A 19576-nucleotide genomic window follows, 5' to 3' on the forward strand; every position below is an offset into this window, starting at 1 on the left:
TCAATGCACACTCTGCTTCAGAGTGAAAATCTCATTCAAGTATGTAATGTTATTTCAACAATTACAAAACTGAGTCAAATTTATGAAGAGCTTGGGCCATTTATTAGAATGAAGTTGCAAACCCTCTGGTCTGTATGTATGCACTGATTTGGTTCGGAAGGGTATGATAAAAGTCATTTTATCCTCTCCCGAGGCAAACTGGGCAACACAACTATTGTCTCTGGTCCTTGATATCCTGGATACTGATAGTGGGATGGAGCACATATCTGAGAAGGTCCAACAATGTGTTATAAGGGACAGATCGGAGGATTTTGTTTGCTACAGGATTAACTTAACATCATGCAGACAGTTCAGAGAGGCACATTCCATGTGTGGATGAGTATCATCCTGTTGAAATTGGAACCGTGATACTGTTGCATGAAAGGTAACACACAAGGATGCAGGATGCCACTGACATACGACTGCGCCATCAGAGTTCCCTCAATCACGACCAGCTGTGACCCTATGTCATACCCAATGGACGATGGACACTGAGGACAGGGTAGAACCGCAATTCAGAGCTGAACACAGTGCAATGTCATTCATCAGCAGTCCATGGTACCTGGTCATGGCACCACTTTCAATGCAACCTTTTGTGTTCATGGCAGGTGCCGACGTGAAGAGGTTATGATGGTCTCAGTGCACAATATGGTGATTCTCCCTTGTGGTGGTCACACATGGTTGACTGAAACCTTGATGACGAGTATGTCTGCCCTCACAATTCCATGTAGTCTAACATCAGGCAACTGTCACATATGAGTGTTCCACAAATCTGGATATATTTGACTAGCTGGCCAATTGGAGACCCTTAATGAGGCTGTTTCAAAGTCAGTCAGATTTGGATAAAGCTGTCTCACAGAAGTGCGCAGCATCTTCATGACCTTCACAGTGCTCTCACAACTGATGCTGTTCACATCCCTTATATACACTACCAGGCCCAGTACAATCACTAAACCCAAACAACACTAGCACACTCTGGTGACTGATCTGCCAGTCTTAGGTCGTTGAAACTCTAATCATTTACATACCTTCCAGTGGTTTGTATATATACAAAATTACACTGACAATGTCTTTTTGGCACTACACTTCTTTTGTCAGGTAGTGCATCTAGTAAATTTCTTCCTCCAAAAAACTACTAAAATAAATAATTTCCTAAAAACCAGAAACTGATTATATTTCAAGCAGAACACGTAACCTGTTCCATTAAACAAGTACTATACTCAATGGGTGTAAAAGTTTTAACACAGAGAAACCAAAATTTGAGAGATGTGTAGAATGTATAAGTAGTAAGTTTTTACAATTACATAATATCTAGGAACCCATAATGTTCGGTTGCAGCATTAATAAGGCCCTGCTTGACAGTGTCACTTTACTTAAATATCTGGCCATAATGTTGCAAAGCAATATGAAATGGAATGAGCATGGGAGGATTGTGGTAGGGAAGGCGAATAGTCAACAGCAGTTTACTGGGATAATTTTAGGAAAGTGTGGTTCTTCTGTAAAGGAGAGTGCATATAGAATGTTAGTGCAACCTACTCTTGAGTACTGCTTGAGTGTTTTGGATCCGCACCAAGTCTGACTGAAAGAAGTCATTGAAGCAATTCAGAGACAAGCTGCTAGATTTGTTACCGGTAGGTTTGATAAGCATGCAAGTGTTATGGATATGCCTTGGGGGCTCAGGTGGGAATCCCTGGAGGGAAGACATTCATTTCAATCACCACTACTGAGAAAATCTAGAGAACCGGCATTTGAAGCTGACTGCAGAATGATCCTACTGCCGCCAACATACATTTCACACAGGGACAACGGAGATAAGATACAAGAAATAAGGGCTCATATGGAGGCATATAGACAGTTGTTTTTCCCTTGCTCTATCTGAGAGTGGAATAGGAAAGGAAACAACTAGTCGTGGTGCAGGATACCTTACACCACACAACTTACGGTGGCTTGGAGAATACATACATAAATGTACATGTATATACCCACAAATGCTACCACTCTTGTGTGACTAGAGAGGCCAGTGATAAGCTAAGGCCTACCATAAGGAAACTTGAAAATGATGAAGTGTGAAAGTACATGATTAGTTTGCCTCATCCCCATCAAAGGTGCAATATCAGTGAGTCAGCGGAGGCTCACAGAATCACCAAAACTTATCTCTCACATCCTGTGAGATTTCAGTTTTCATGCACACACGACCTCGTCTGGCCTCAGCAGCCAACAGTGCAGTGTCAGAGAGAGAGAGAGAGAGAGAGAGAGAGAGAGAGAGAGAGAGAGAGAGAGAGAGAGAGAGAGAGAGATCTAATGCAGAAGTACGCCGTTTTGGCCCAAAGCTTATTTGTTATGCCTATCTGTGACCCAACATCTCCACTATATGGTGAGTAATCTATCGTTTCCATAATATCAACATCTAAAAATGCCTATGTTTGATCAGCTTTGGAACAGTCCTCTTATGGGTTTTTCCTGGTTAAAAACGCACTTTCTCCCACGTGATAACACATTTCTTCCAAGGTGAAAAATACACTTTTTCCATAGTAAGTGACAATATACTTTCCCTTGGAGCAGTAAAAATATCAAACCTTTGAATGGTAAAGTTTTATACACCAGCGTGGAACCTCAGAGAATAGGAGGAGAGGGGGGGGGGGGGGGGGGGTGTTTTGGAAAGATCTGTTATGTGCAGCAATATTCACACTGCAATTTTCATATTACAATACACTGCATATTTTTGTACTTGTATTACAAAAGTATAGGTTCGAAACAACACATTGAAATTGAGATTGAAATGCACTTTTGTAGTCATAGCTCATGTCACGTGATCTCTCCAGCCTATGACAGCAAATATTCAGAGCATAGGACACGTGAGGTGGTCAGCCAATAGCAACATCGCTGTTCAGTATGGTGAACACACAAATAGGAAAAGTTAATGGTTTAAATTAATGTACGTCATGCAGCTACAAGAAAAGCTCCGCTTTCATTTATAATATTGGTCTTTAAGATTAATAAGCTGCAAGAAAAGTTAAACTTTCACATATAATATTGGTCTTTTTTTCCACGTGTCACACTTTTAAGATACGTCACACAAATGTGCCAGTAAAATTTTAAATAATGAAATTAATCTCTGCTGTTCTGGGCCCAAAATTCTTCTAAGTCACTAGTCTTCAGTGTTTTAAGTTTTAAATGAGAGTCAAATGCTCTGTGATTTAAGAAATTCATTGCACATTCACACACGTAACATAATTCATCTTGTATAAAAGGAAACTCACTTTGAAACTAATGCTTCTCAAAGCACCACTCACAGTATTTTCTAGTGACCTGTTAGAAATAGCTTCATTTCAGCAGTTGCCAGAAAACCTGCATTACTGCGCATGGGCAGCTACGATGATGTAGGAAGCCCATATGTTCGTACATATGTAGTATTGAGAGATCTTACACGATGTCGTAAAAGAAATAGGATACTCCAAGAGCAGCGAAATTTTGTACACCATATTAAAATGCATAATTTGGTTTACAGTGCACATTCATATGTCCAGATTCACAATGAAGAAGGCCCCAATCCGATACTAACATTTCAGTGTGGTTTTCTGGAAGCAAGTTTTCTTGGAGTACCAGTACTGTATCACCAATGTTTGGTTCTTTATTATGGCATAATGCCAAACGTAACAGAAGATGAAAATGTGCACTTGAAATTCAGTGAACTGTTGAAACTACCAAATAGCGTGGTATGAAACACTTCGTTTCTAATAAATTGACTGCCTCTGGGGAAAATATCAATAAAAGCCACATTCATTTAGCAAATCAAAAAACTTCATTGTTCTGCAAGGTGACTGACTGCTGAAAATGTTGAAATAAAATCAGAAAACAAACTAATAACATGTTAGCCTTCTGTAATTATGCGAATGTATTTTAATTCACTTGCTAGCTCCCAACCACAGATATCTGTTTTGTTTTCATTTGATGTGATAAGTGCAAATAAAGAGAAAACAGCAAAATCACTAAACGTAAACACGGCTTACGTGGAGACTAACCCCCTCCCCACTACAACCCTGACTGCAATGCGCATGTGGCAATCTGGCAGCTTGGGTGCACCAGAAATTTTTTTTGCGGGTAGCATCTGGCTGCTTGTTGCTACTGCTGATACAGCTAACAGCTGCACTTCAAGTAGCTGGAAGCTGGAGAAGGCACTGCTCGTACACAACTTAACTGCGCATGCACGTGTTCGCAGGCAACTGTACTTTGTGCAAACAGTTGTGATGTCATGCTTGTCGGGAGCAGTTTGTTGTTATGAAGTATTCCATAGTCTTCGTCCTCAAACCTTTGACACATTTTGCTGTTTACCAGTTCTTACCAGTGAAAATTACAAAAAATTAACTGAAATCTAAAACAATGAAAAATACCTGGAATTGTAAAAAATTCCTGGGTTTCTCCCGGTTTCCTCGTGGATGAAAAAATTCCCAGGTCTTTCCCAGGTTTCCCAGAGTGTATACATCCTGTTCTATTATGGTTGTCACGTAACTGTCGTTGTCGTGATCTTCAGTCCTGAGACTGGTTTGATGCAGCTCTCCATGCTAATCTATCATGTGTAAGCTCCTTCATCTCCCAGTACCTAATGCAACCTACATTCTTCTGAATCTGCTTAGTGTATTCATCTCTTGGTCTCCCTCTACGATTTTTACCTTCCACGCTGCCCTCCAATGCTAAATTTGTGATCCCTTGATGCCTCAGGACATGTCCTACCAACCAATCCCTTCTTTTTGTCAAGTAGTGCCACAAACTTCTCTTCTCCCCAATCCTATTCAATACCTCCTCATTAGTTATGTGATCTACCCACCTAATCTTCAACATTCTTCTGTAGCACCACATTTCGAAACCTTCTATTCTCTTCTTGTCCAAACTATTTATCGCCCATGTTTCACTTCCATACATGGCTACACTCCATACAAATACTTTCAGGAACGGCTTTCTGACATTTAAATCTATACTCGATGTTAACAAATTTCTCTTCTTCAGAAACGCTTTCCTTGCCATTGCCAGTCTACATTTGATATCCTCTCTACTTAGACAATCACCAGTTTTTTTTGCTCTCCAAATAGCAAAACTCCTTTACTACTTTAAGTGGCTCATTTCCTAATCTAATTCCCTCAGCATCACCCGATTTAATTTGACTACATTCCATTATCCTCGTTTTGCTTTTGTTGATGTTCATCTTATACCCTCCTTTCAAGACACTGTCCATTCCGTTCAATTGCTCTTCCAAGTCCTTTGCTGTCTCTGACAGAATTACAATGTCATCGGCGAACCTCAAAGTTTTTATTTCTTCTCCCTGGATTTTAATACCTACTCCAAATTTTTCTTTTGTTTCCTTTACTGCTTGCTCAATATACAGACTAAATAACATCGGGGACAGGCTACAACCCTGTCTCACTCCCTTCCCAACCGCTGCTTCTCTTTCATGCCTCTCGACTCTTATAACTGCCATCTGGTTTCTGTACAAATTATAAATAGCCTTTCACTCCCTGTATTTTACCCCTGACACCTTCAGAATTTGAAAGAGTATTCCAGTCAACATTGTCAAAAGCTTTCTCTAAGCCTACAAATGCTATAAATGTAGGTTTGCCTTTCCTTAATCTTTCTTCTAAGGTAAGTCGTAAGGTCAGTACTGCCTCAAGTGTTCCAATATTTCTACGGAATCCAAACTGATCTTCCCCGAGGTTGGCTTCTACCAGTTTTTCCATTCGTCTGTAAAGAATTCGCGTTAGTATTTTGCAGCTGTGACTTATTAAACTGATAGTTCGGTAATTTTCGCATCTGTCAACACCTGCTTTCTTTGGGATTAGAATTATTATATTCTTCTTGAAGTCTGAGGGTATTTTGCCTGTCTCGTACATCTTGCTCACCAGATGGTAGAGTTTTGTCAGGACTGGCTCTCCCAAGGCCATCAGTAGTTCTAATGGAATGTTGTCTACTCCCGGGGCCTTGTTTCGACTCAGGTCTTTCAGTGCTCTATCAAACTCTTCACGCAGTATCGTATCTCCCATTTTATCTTCATCTACATCCTCTTCCATTTCCATAATATTGTCCTCAAGTACATCGCCCTTGTATAGACCCTCTATATGTTCCTTCCACCTTTCTGCTTTCCTTCTTTGCTTAGAATTGGGTTTCCAGCTGAGCTCTTGATATTCATACAGGTGGTTCTCTTTTCTCCAAAGGTCTCTTTAATTTTCCTGTAGGCAGTATCTATCTTACCCCTAGTGAGATAAGCCTCTACATCCTTACATTTGTCCTCTAGCCATGCCTGCTTAGCCATTTTGCACTTCCTGTCGATCTCATTTTTGAGACGTTTGTATTCCTTTTTGCCTGCTTCATTTACTGCATTTTTATATTTTCTCCTTTCATCAATTAAATTCAGTATTTCCTCTGTTACCCAAGGATTTCTACTAGCGTTCGTCTTTTTACCTACTTGATCCTCTGCTGCCTTCACTACTTCATCCCTCAGAGATACCCACTGTTCTTCTACTGTATTTATTTCCCCCATTCCTGTCAATTGTTCCCTTATGCTGTCCCTGAAACTCTGTACAACCTCTGGTTCTTTCAGTTTATCCAGGTCCCACCTCCTTAAATTCCCACCTTTTTGCAGTTTCTTCAGTTTTAATCTACAGTTCATAACCAACAGATTGTGGTCAGAGTCCACATCTGCCCCTGGAAATGTCCTACAATTTAAAACCTGGTTCCTAAATCTCTGTCTTACCATTGTATAATCTAGCTGATACCTTTAGTATCTCCAGGATTCTTCCATGTATACAACCTTCTCTTATGATTCTTGAACCAAGTGTTTGCTATGATCAAGTTATGCTCTGTGCAAAATTCTAACAGACGGCTTCCTCTTTCATTTCTTAGCCCCAATCCATATTCACCTACTATGCTTCCTTCTCTCCCTTTTCCTAATGTCGAATTCCAGTCACCCATGACTATTAAATTTTCGTCTCCCTTCACTACCTGAATAATTTCCTTTATCTCATCATACATTTCTTCAATTTTGTCGTTGTCTGCAGAGCTAGCTGGCATATAAACTTGTACTACTGTAGTAGGCATGGGCTTCGTGTCTATCTTTGTCACTATAATATGCTGTTTGTAGTAGCTTACCCGCACTCCTATTTTTTAATTCATTATTAAACCTACTCCTGCATTACCCCTATTTGATTTTGTATTTATAACCCTGTATTCACCTGGCCAGAAGTCTTGTTCTTCCTGCCACCGAACTTCACTACCTCCCACTATATCTGACTTCAACCTATCCATTTCCGTTTTTAAATTTTCTAACCTACCTGCCCGATTAAGGGATCTGACATTCCACGATCCGATCTGTAGAATGCCAGTTTTTTTCCTCCTGATAATGACGTCCTCTTGAGTAGTCCCCACCCGGAGATCCGAATGGGGGACTATTTTACCTCCGGAATATTTTACCCAAGAGCACGCCATCATCATTTAACCGTGCACTAAAGCTGCATGCCCTCGGGAAAAATTACGGCTGTGGTTTCCCCTTGCTTTTAGCCGTTCGCAGTACCTGCACAGCAAGGCGGTTTTGGTTAGTATTACAAGGCCAGATCAGTCTATCATCCAGACTGTTGCCCCAGCAACTACTGAAAAGGCTGCTGCCCCTCTTCAGGAACCACACGTTTGTCTGGCCTCTCAACAGATACCCCCTCCGTTGTGGTTGCACCTACAGTACGGCTATCTATATCGTTGAGGCACGCAAGCCTCCCCACCAACAGCAAGGTCCATGGTTCATGGGGGGTGGCTATTGACATAATATTCTGATATGCTACTCGACAATTTTAAGTGAAGATTGCCATGGAAGGGTGCTAGTATGGTAGGCTATTGCCTGTGCTACTCTGGCAGGTGAATAGTAGGCAACAGCGAATTGGCAGCTTGTATTCGCAGGGAATATTTGGGGAGCTGCTACCTGACAAACACATGTATCTGATGAACTGTAGCTGCTGACAGTCAGGGTGATAACTTCCAGCCCTCCTCCCATGGCATTAAATTATTTCAATGGCCTCTCTTATTTTTCTCTGCTGCGTCACCAGCTGCCATGCAAGCACATGAGAGTCTTTGAAATTTCACCACAATCACACTGAAGTTTGCAGATGCATGAAGTATGGAGAGATCTGCAGGATCTTTTGTGTGCCTCAAGAGATCCCTGATTTTGCTGCCATTCTGGAGTATTGGTTTAATTCCTCCACGGGTGCTGACATTTCTCACACAATGTAAATGAGCAATTTGATAAGGTCCTTTTGTTCCCTTGCCTGTTTTATCTTCACTGTGCCTCAAAGCTCATAGAACAGTTTTGCTGCTCTATCCGTTTGCACGGAATGTTGTCCTGAGCTTGTCCACTTCATTTTGGAGCTCGTTTGCATCACTAATGTGGTGTTCTCAGCCTGTAGCATATATAATATAGTGTCCTTTTGTGCTGTGTGGTATGGGACTCTGCTTGCAGATATCTGTTGGTGTGTATTGGTTTCCTATGCATTATATGTCCTATTCTGCTGCTAGGTTTTCTGTACACTCTGATATCGAGAAAAGTAATCGCTCTGTTATTTTCTATTTCTAGCATGAACTGTGTGTTTTTATGTAAGCTGATTAGGTGTTTATGAAATCTATGTAGCTCTGCTTCCTTATGCAGACATGTGACAAAGATGTCATCTACGTACCTCAGCCAACAAGATAGGCACAGTCATGCCAATCTTAACAATGTCTGTCTGAATGTTTCCATGAATACATCAGCTGCTACAGGTGTCAGGGAGGGAGAGAGTCCATGGTCACTCTGTCGGCTCAAAAAAACTGCAATACACTCATGGATGCCATTGCTGGCATATTGAGTGGCACAGTGTAGAGTTTCTGGGCCAGACTGACTGCAATTTGTTCACTGATGGCTGCAATGTGTTGAGACAACACTGTTCTAAGTGGAATCTAGTAGCCTACATTGCTAAGTGTCACAACAGACAAATGATGATTATTATGATTTACAATGGTACTCGATAAAAGAAGAGATTGAATCATGATTTTTGCATCTGTAACTAACCAACTGATGGCAGTTTAAGTGGTTGGTCGGTTGGTTGGTTAACAAGTGCACTGTTGTATTTAAATTGTTCTAGAACAGGAGCACTATGTATAGACTTAAGTTACAACAGTTGTACAGAACAAGATGAAATTCGATTCATTATGTGTAGGATTGCTTAAAACCTACTTTCAGTGTTTCTATATAATATCTTGAACTGGTTTAGGGATCCACGCAAAACTTTTATTTAGATGATAAGGCGGGGAGTAAAATCATCATCCTACCGAATGAAAATCTTTATCACTGTGTTTCCATGACTTTCACACCTGATAGTGCCCCTATCAACAACACTGTTTGAGTGTTCTTAATCTAAACTTGTAGGCAATTTAGCACATGGTTGCATTTTTTTTCTTGTTTGCTTTTTACTAGCTCTGCTGACCAGTTTTCACAGAGTGTTTGAAATATCTACAGAATGCTCTAATATGAGTAACTAAGGTTTCTAGTTGTTTGTTGCAAGGTAATTTCACTGACTGACATCTTTGGTATTATGATGAATGTATTTTGGCACAAAAAGTCAGTCAGACAAATTTATTTCACTGCACCAAATCAAGACCATACCTCCCCACCTGATATCATTCCACGAGGTCAAAACTGCTCATGATTTGTCAATAAATGCTGCCAAGTTCATCATAAATTATAAGCTGCTACTGACTGCCCTACAGCACTAAAATGGGAAAGTGAAGTTGACTAGATTCTGAACACTACACTGAAATACAGGATATCAGTGGCAACAAACAAGCGATAATCTTGAAACAGGCAAAGTAGTAGTTTAAAATGTCCTTAGTTATGAACCATACGATTAAATCACTGTATTTTACATAAGGTGACTGAACAGTATGCTGGCATCAATGATTCAGAATGTAATGTCAGTTGGTTACAGCTTCATCTCTCACTTGGCATTAGAGTTATTAAAATTTATAGCGCCACCACTATGATAATTATCACTGGACTTGCTCCATATAATCACTGTCCTATAGGCTTGGTATTCACCGAAAGTCATCACTGTAACTGAACTTCCTGTAAATTTCATCCAATATCTTACACATCACAGTATACATCAGCCCACTAATCTCACTAACATCATCAGTCACCACATCACATATTCAGAAAATACTGAAAACTTTTGTAACTCTTTCACTGAAATAGTCATTGTGAAAATTTTAGAACTAGAATTATAGTCATCTACAGTGACTTTTCATTATCACACATCAAAATATTAGCAACACATCCATCTACAGGAGCATCTCTGGAATGATTTACACTATCAAAACAGACTGACTTATTTTTTTTTTTTTAAAAAAAAAAACAACAGTTTTTGTTAAAACCATACAGACAAATAAAAAACTAATTATAACAACACTGCCAAGAACAATTTTTGTGACAATGAGTCAATTAAGAGTGGAATTATTTTTTTTTGCTCTCAAATTATTTAGGCACATACAAGGTAAATATTGTCTTTTTAAATACAGACTACTTCAAGAGCTGAATGCCTTCAGTATTGTGGACGAGCAACTCTTTAAGTACGTTCTAGAACCCATCTTCTGATAACAACTTCTGAATTACTTCTTATTTGTGTAGATTGTTTTGCCACAAATCTCTGATAACAAGTAGAGCCTGAGACACATGGCATGTGTGAAGCACATTCTGCCCAAATATGTATCTGTAGCCCTGGGTGCTTTCATCAGATATGTCAAGTTACAATCTCCAAGTACGTAAAACTCATTTGTAGTTGGCTACAGTATTTCACATTCATAAATGGTCTGGAGCCCAATAAAAAAGAGACCACTCCAATAACTTCCTTTGAGGTCAAACAATCTTACAACGGGTCAGACTTGTCATGCCGAAACAAGTATTTCTTTTTTTAGCACTGTTATTTAACTGTGCAAATGGTCCGTATGCAAAATTGTAGCTGCTGACATGAACTGGTAGTCACCTAAAAAGATCACAAAGATGGCTGTGTTTCCTGCTTGGCGCTTGCAGTGACGGCTGGCCACCCCTGGAAATGGCGAGTCGCGAGCGTTGTGCTCATGGTCGGGAAGTGCGGCCATCTTATTGCGGCGTTCACTGAAGAGGAATATCACTCCACAGTTTTGGTGGAAACAAATATTCGTTTCTGTGTCATGCACGTCCTTTTAATTTCTGGTACGTATTTCGAAACATACTGTCCTGAAACTGGTTAGAGATGTGAAAGGTGTTCTGTACATGTTCATCTATACTCCGCAAGATACTTTACGGTGAACATTTAATCTCCCCTCACAGGTGATGGCGAACCCAGTAAATAATATGCTGCTTGCCCTGGAGATATACCACAGACGCCAAATGAAGCAATCAACAGCAAACATGTGTGAAGACTGTGTTGTGCGATATTTTTGTTAAGCTTCTAGACGAGCATATAAATGGTGCAGACATGTGGCTAGAAACAACTGAAACACTCGATATTGCAGACAGTGAATCTACAGATGGCGAAGACACCGACGAAAGTTGAACTCATGAAGACTCTTCGAGTGATAGTGCCACGTACCATCATCAATTATCTCCGAAAGTAACACCAGCAACTACAATTACCTTCTCAGCCAAAGAAAAAGCGATGACGTATTGGTTGAACGAAAGTGGTAAGAAACGCATACGTGTCAGTACTGTTCAAATTAAGTATCGCTTTGTCCGTTCTGAACGTGAATTGTATAGCTGGAAAAAGGAAGTCACTGGACGACGTAAGAGTCGACTGGAAATTGCGACGGAGATAAATGCGCGACTTTTTGAGCTATTTACCGATTCTAGACAACAGTCATCTAGTGTCAGCGTTGCAACTTTGTGTGATTGGGCGTTAAAGATTGCCAAAGCAATAGGCGCTAAAGAATTTATAGCTTCTCACAGTTGGATTAGTCGCTTCAAAAGATCACATGAAATTGTGGCAAGAAAAATAACAAAATTTGTATCGAGAAACAGGTCAGAAAATGAAGTGACACAAATTGAAATGATAGAAGCTTTTATTACGAATGCAAAAAATAAGATAGCTAGTTTTAGTGAATTGTACGTGTACAATGCAGATCAGTCAGGTTTTCAAAAAGAAATGCGTGCAAAAAGAACAGTGTCATTCAAAGGGGAAAAACATATTGAGGCGATTGCGCAGTTCACGACTGCACTCACCCATTCATGCACTATAATGCCCATAATTAGTCTGGATGGTTCATTGCAGCCAAAACTATATGTGCGTCTTCAAGAACAAATCTCTTCTCCTTCTAGATTTGTGGTCAGGTCATAAAAGGTCTGATTCATTAAAAGCTGTATTTAGAGCCCACCGTGACAAAGAAGTAGAGATACTTCAGATTCCACCCGGCACGACGAACGTAATTCAACCTTTACACAGAGAATTTTCCCGTCAGTGGAAGGCATTTTACAGAAAACTAACAGAGAAAATTATTGTGTGCAGATCACTGCAATTTCCTGTCTATCACCGTGACAATATTCTCAAGCTGCAATCAGTAGTACATTATCAATTTTCATCTCAACTGTTTCAGAATTTGATTAAATATGCGTGGCACTCCTCGAAATATACTGATACTAGGCCCGATTCATTTCTAACGCCAGCCCAGTTTTGTCTACGGACATCTAACAATGTCTGTGATTCGCAGGGCTGTCATATATCGTCTTTGCTTGTATGTTCTTGGTGCACAAAAAACCTATGTTTTGAACATTGTATCAATATTTCGCATTTTTGCGGTAATTACAAGTAGTAAAATTTGGATGTGTTATAAGCCGTATATTTATTTGAGTCTATTTCATAGCTATTTGGAAATAATGTTGTACATAACATATCAGCCATATTTGTCAACGAATGTTTATCGTACGATCACTTTCACTGGGGAAATCAGCTCAGACACTGCTGTGGCAAGAGAGCAGCACGTAGCTAACGCCACCTTGTCCCTAGATGGTGTTGGTATAACGTAGCGAGAGAGGTCAGGGTTGTACAAGAGGCAGTTATAAGCACCGAAACCATGTGACAATAATGTCTTACTTCATAAAATTGTTTACAGACTTACAGGTCATGTCAGCAGCTAAAATTCTGCATGCAGACTTCTTGCACTGTTGACGCACAGTGGTAAAAAAAGCAACACAGGTTTCGACAGGACAAGTCTGACCATTCCCTTGTTAGATGAGGTGGCAGTGAACCTAATACTTCCTTACTGTTTGCTTGTCATGTCATAATAATGGATCATGTAATAATGACACTTTGGTAGACCTGAACATGCCCTGTTACAAGTGTCTACTATTCCTAACACAAACCCAGTTACATCTGTCTATTTTCAACTCTAAGTTTTTGCGCAGTGACATATAAAATATTTTGTTCCGCAGCTATCACACAAGACATCTGTACAGAACATGTCTAAATTTTGGCTCTAAATATGTGTTGGACACTACTTTACTCTTGTGGCTTTAAGTATGGTGCTCCACCATTTGTTTTGCAATCAACCACAATCTTGTACTTCAGGCTTTTTTACTATATGTTAGCTGCAACAGTATGTAAAAGCAGACATGGAAGTTTATCTGAACAAAAGCAAAATATCACAGTTGTAAATTACATACTGTGAGCAAATTCCATTTTCATACTTTCTTATACTATTGTCAGAATCCGGAGCATTCACATATGGGCCATTCCATGCGAAGTGGTTTAATTTTGGAAGCAGTTCCCACATGACCATAACAGATTTTCATGAAACTTTGTGTGAACATACACGTTTCCAGTAAACACTGGTAATGTTTCATACGCACTAGTTCAATATTTCCAGAGAAAGACATTTGTTTGACCCCATAGTGTAGTTATCAACAGGACACTGAGTTTTGGCAACTTTGGGAGATGTGGTATCTCTGACAATATTTTCTTAAAAGGAACAAAACTACGCCATTTTGTACAAATTTTTGCACTCTCTTAAGCAACAATTTTTGTATGGATAATTTGAAGCAAAGTTAGCCAAAAAATAGATGCTTTTTTTTTTTTTTTAAAAAAAAAGTGTAGTTTAGCTTTTTACATATCCGGAAGAAATCATCCAATAAACCTGAAACTTTTCATATAATAATTTACCAATACAAGATCACAGAATATGAAACTTCTTTTGCCTAATGCTTCCCTATAGCTTACAAATTGTGGGCAAAGTTCATGATTTTCCTAAAAATGCCAAAAATGGATATTTTTGGCCCACTTTTACAAAAAAAGTGCCTACTCAAAACTCTTTTAAATAATTTTCACTACAAATATCATATTATAAATCACCTAAAAGCTATTTTTCGTTCTGCAGTTTGAGCACATAAGGGCCTAGAAAACGATGAAAAGGTGAAACAAAAATCGGCTGAAAAAAAAAAAAAATAGATGCTGGGAGAGAGAAAACAGTAATGATTTTACGTTTAGCTTTTAATGTATCTGAAAATAACTGTGGTACAAACTTTAAACTTAGCACTTACCAATAAAATGCTTAGAATATAAAATTTAATTCTCCTGCTTCTTTCCAATAGTTTACAAACTGAAGACAAAGATGACAGATTTTTTAAAGAACATGAAAATGGCTATTTTTGGCCTACTTTTAGAGGGAAGAGTACTCTGTAAACTCTTTTAAGCTGTTTTCATTAGAGGGACAATGTTCTAAAAAAAAGCTATATTTGGTTTTTCAATGCGATCCCAAAAAACAAGAAGCTGGAGGTGCACTGTAAATGCGCCTATATTCCACTAGCACTGAAATTAAATCTGACATTTTTTATTATGTTCTACAATCATTTAGTACTGTCTGTGAATGATAAGATCAAATATCCTGATGACTAGCACATGAGCTTTAGTCAGAAAATTGCAAATAAGTATTTCTTGAAATGTCTACTGCATTCAGCTCTGCAAAATTCTTTTTATAAAAAATTAAATCAAATAATGAATCCAATAAAAAGAATAGGTTCCTCTTTTTTGTGGCTCATAATTCGAGGTAATCAATTTGAAAAGTGGAATTTTTTGGGTTCCGCCTTGTAAAAATTTCCTATCAGTGACATCTCATCTGGCAAGCAGTAAAGTTTTCCTCGTGACATTCTGCGGCAAATTAATTAAACCTGTCAAAAATTCAGGTAGCTTGACGTAAATGTAAGCTTACGATCCTAAAATAAACGTCTTCTAGCTATTGTTGCTGACACATATAGAAATATATCATAAGGTTTGGGATCTTGTGTAAAAAGAGCACATACCGGGTTTGTGAAGCTGTGGTAAAGAAACCCATCTGTGGCTGCTGTTGCAATGCTATTGGGCATGGCCCATGTAGTGATGTGGATCCTGATTTTCTCACTTTAGAAAGAACCAGTAGTGATTAAACCACCATGGACCACAGCAACAGGTTTATACAATTTTTCATCAGCAAAATAATGTTCTGCATAAGCCACAAACTATGCTAACACAAAGTACGCCGTACCTTAAACTGGAATTAAAACTTGCACAGCAATAGCATTATGCAATGAAAAAACAAACTAATAATTCTCTATAACACTAATTGATTCCAAAAAATGTCAGGAAGGCTGCTATGAACCTCCTCCAAACTTACACAATGTGACAATGGAGTAAAGCGGAGGGTATGTTCCACTATACCAGTTATTAGAATTTCTTTCTGTTTCATTCATGACACAGAGCACAGGAAGTATGGTTGGTTGAATGCCTCTATGCCTGCTGTAATTATTCTAATCTTATCTTCATGATCCCTATCAGCAATACATAGGAGATTGTAGTATATTTCTGGAGTGATCATTTAAAGCCGGTTCTTGAAACTTCATTAATGGACTTTCACAGGAATGTTTCTGTCTTCAAGAGTCTGCCAGTTCAATTCTTTTAGTGTCTCTGTGAAACTCTCCCATGGATTAAACAAACCTGTGACTATTCATGCTGCCCTCTTCTGTGTATGTTGAGTATGGATCCCACACAACTGAGCAATATTCTAGAACCGGTCACACAATTGATTTGTAAGCTATCTCCTTTGTAGACTGTGTGCACTTCCCCAGTATTCTACCAATAAAGCAAAGTCTTCCACTCACTTTAACCACGACTGTGCCTATGTGGTCATTCCATTTCACATCCCTACAAAGTGTTACACCTAGGTATTTGTACGAGTTGGCCAATTCCAACAGTGACTCACTGATGATATAGTCATAGGATAGTACACTTTTTCGTTTTGTGATGAGCAAAATTTTACATTTCTGAACGTTTAGAGCAAGTTGCCACTCTCTGCAACACTTTGAAATGTTATCAAGATCTGAGTGAATATTTATGTAGCGTCTTTCAGATAGGACTTCATCATAGATAGGTAAATTATCTTCAAAAAGCCTGATTTTACTATTAATATTATCTGCAATGTTGTTACAACATGAACAGCAAGGGTCCCAACACACTTCGCTGGGGCACACCCAAAGTTACTTCCACATCTGATGGCGACTCTTCATCCCAGATAACATGGTGTGTCGTCCCTACCAAAAGGTCTTCAATACAGTTACAAGTTTCACTTGATACCCCATATGATCGTACTTTTGACAATAAGCGTAGGTGGGTACTGCGTCAAATGCTCTTCGGAAATCAAGACATATTGCAGCTATCCGATTGCCTTGATCCAAAGCTTTCAGTGTATCACATGAGAAAGTGCTGGTTGGGTGTACGATGTGTGATGCAGCTGTTATACAACAGTTTTATTACCACCGTCTCCACTGTCCTGATAATGCACAGTTAAATTGTGAAGTTTATAACCAGTTTGATTCTGAAGTTATAGCAGAAAAACGGACTGAAATATGTAATGATGAGTTGTGACGAAAGACACCCCTCTTTTGAAGCTTTCTGAGTTATTTTTTATCTCATTTCCTAGTCATCAAGTCTTTCGATATTGCTTTCCTCAGAGCGCAATAAATAATTGTGTAACATAATAAAAGATGTCAGACTTGAGTATCACCAGAATATGGACTCATTTTCACTGAACCACCAACTTGGCATTTTTAGTGCCTTCTTTCCTCACACTGCAAAACCAAATCTAGTTTTCAGGTGGCTTAGAACATGGTCTCTCTAATGAAAACTGTTTAAATAGAGTTTGCAGACTATTTTAGAAAAAGTGAACCAAAATAGCCATTCTTCACATTTCAAGAAAATATCACCACCTTTGCCCTCAATTTGTAAATTACTGGAATGCAGGAGAATGAAATTTTATATTCTAAGACCTTGTATTGGGAAATTTGTATGTGCCAAGTTTCAGATTTATCCCCAAGTTACTTTCAGAGATATTAAAAGCTAAACTTAAAATTTTTGAAGCACCTATTTTTTCGGCCGCCTTTGCTTCAAATTACTATACAAAAATTGCTGAGTAACTACTTTTTCTTTAGTTCCATATAGAGCGCGCAAGATGATGTACACAATAGCTTTCAAGGAAATAATGGCAGAGGTATAAGGTCTCAAGATGCTGAAAACTCAAGATGCATAGCTATGCTATGAGGTCAAACAAATGTCTGTATCTCTGGAAATACTGAACTAGTGATCGTGAAGCTTTACTGATGTTTATTGGTAACATATCTGACTGTTCATACATAATTTCATCAAAATCCATGATGGTCATGGGGGAATCTCTACATAGCTCAAATTATAATTCCTCATGAAAATTTGTTCACCACCATATGTGTGATGCACAAATGAAAAATGTTGGTCTCACTCTTAATTCACTTGCAGGGTGTATACATGGACAAGGAAAGAAAATTCGCCGGTTTTTCCCGGATTTCTTGGTTGAAAATACGCTTTCTCCTGGCTAAAAATACTGTTTTTTTCTGTGTTAAGTGACCGTATACTTTTCCTCAGCACTGTAAAACTTATCAATCCTTCTTGGAAAGATCTTAGATGTGCAGCAGCATGTACGCTGCTTATTTTCGTGTTACGAAGGTATAAATTTGAATTCCACTAAACACTGCATGTTACTTTACAAAGCATAGAAATTGAAATTGCGGCACGCAAGCCAGTCATAGCTTATGTCACATGATCTCGCTGGCTGATGACAGCATAGGACACATGATGTAGTCAGCCAATAGCAAGATAACTCTTAAGAAGTGCAAACACACATATAAAAAAAGTTAATGGTTTAAATTAATATACATAGTGTTGCTAAAAGAAAAACAAAGCTTTCACATATAATATTTGCCTCCAAGATTAATACGCTGCAAGAGAAGCTAAGCTTCCACATATAATGTTGATCTTTTTCTGCGTGTTACACTTTAAGATACATCTACAAATGTACCAGTAAAATTTTTTAATAACAACGTAAATGTCTGATCATCTGGGCTCGAAATTCTTCTAGATGGTCGTCCTCATAGAGTTGATTTTTAAATGAGAGTCAAGAAATTCATCATACATTCTCACACATAGTTCATCTTGCGTAAAAGGAAACTTACTTTGAAAGTTACACTTTTCAAACCACCAATTGCAATATTTTGCCGTGACCTGTTAGAAATAGGTTCATTTTAGCAGTTGCCAGAGAGCACCAGCTAACAGGCGTCACTGCACTTATGCAGATACGATGACGCAAGAAGCCCACATCTTTGTACGTGTAGAACATTAAAAGATCTTGCATTAGATCATAAAAGAAAAAGAGACATCAGAGGATACTTCAAGAGCATTGGAATTTTGTGAACCATACTAAAATGCATGATTCGGCTTAAAGTGCACATTTGTATATCCAGAATCAGATGTACATTTTCTTGAGTAGCAGTACTGTATCATCTCATGTTTAGTTCTTTATTATGGCATAATGCCATACGAGCTAGAAGATGAAAAACGTGCACTTGAAATGCAGCGAACAGTTGAAACTAGCCAACAGTGTGAAATTAAATACTTCGTTTCAAATAAACTGACTGACTCAGTGCAAAAGTTTAATAAAAGCCAAATCTCTTTAGCAAACAGACAAAAATAACTTCATTGTTCTGCAAGGCATTTAATGCTTGACTGTCAGAAAGGTGGAAATAAAACCTGAAGCTAATAACAGATTTTAGCATTCTGTAATTATGCAAATGTATTTTAATTAATTTGATAGCTCCCGGTCACAGAAATCCGTTTTGTTTCCATTTAAAGTGAGAGCAATAAAGGAAGAGGAAGCAGCAAAATCACTAAACGTAAACACGGGTCATGTGGAGACCACCCACCTCCCCACTACAACTCGGACTGCTCTGTGGATCAGCCCCTGATCTACGATATTTCCGAACTGCGGCAATACTAGATAGTGGAGCCTAGCCACCCATCTGTAGCCAGAAGCGGTAGAAGATACTAGTCATATGCGACTCAACTACGCATTCACAAGAGCCCGCCCGCAATTGCTCAAACGAATCTAATATAAACAGCTGTCGTGTCACACTCATCGGAGGTAATTTGTTGTTAGGAAGCATTGCATAGTC

The 19576-nt window shown here is 38.8% G+C and overlaps 1 protein-coding gene across 5 annotated transcripts in view; it reads right to left on the reverse strand.

Annotated features, from left to right (window-relative positions):
* The window catches only part of LOC126299084 (serine-rich adhesin for platelets-like), a 197311-nt gene that overhangs the window by 21156 nt on the left and 156579 nt on the right, over positions 1-19576 (reverse strand). The window lies entirely within an intron of this gene.

The sequence above is a fragment of the Schistocerca gregaria genome, chromosome X, assembly GCF_023897955.1.
Source record: "Schistocerca gregaria isolate iqSchGreg1 chromosome X, iqSchGreg1.2, whole genome shotgun sequence".
NCBI classification, from domain to species: Eukaryota; Metazoa; Arthropoda; class Insecta; order Orthoptera; family Acrididae; genus Schistocerca; species Schistocerca gregaria.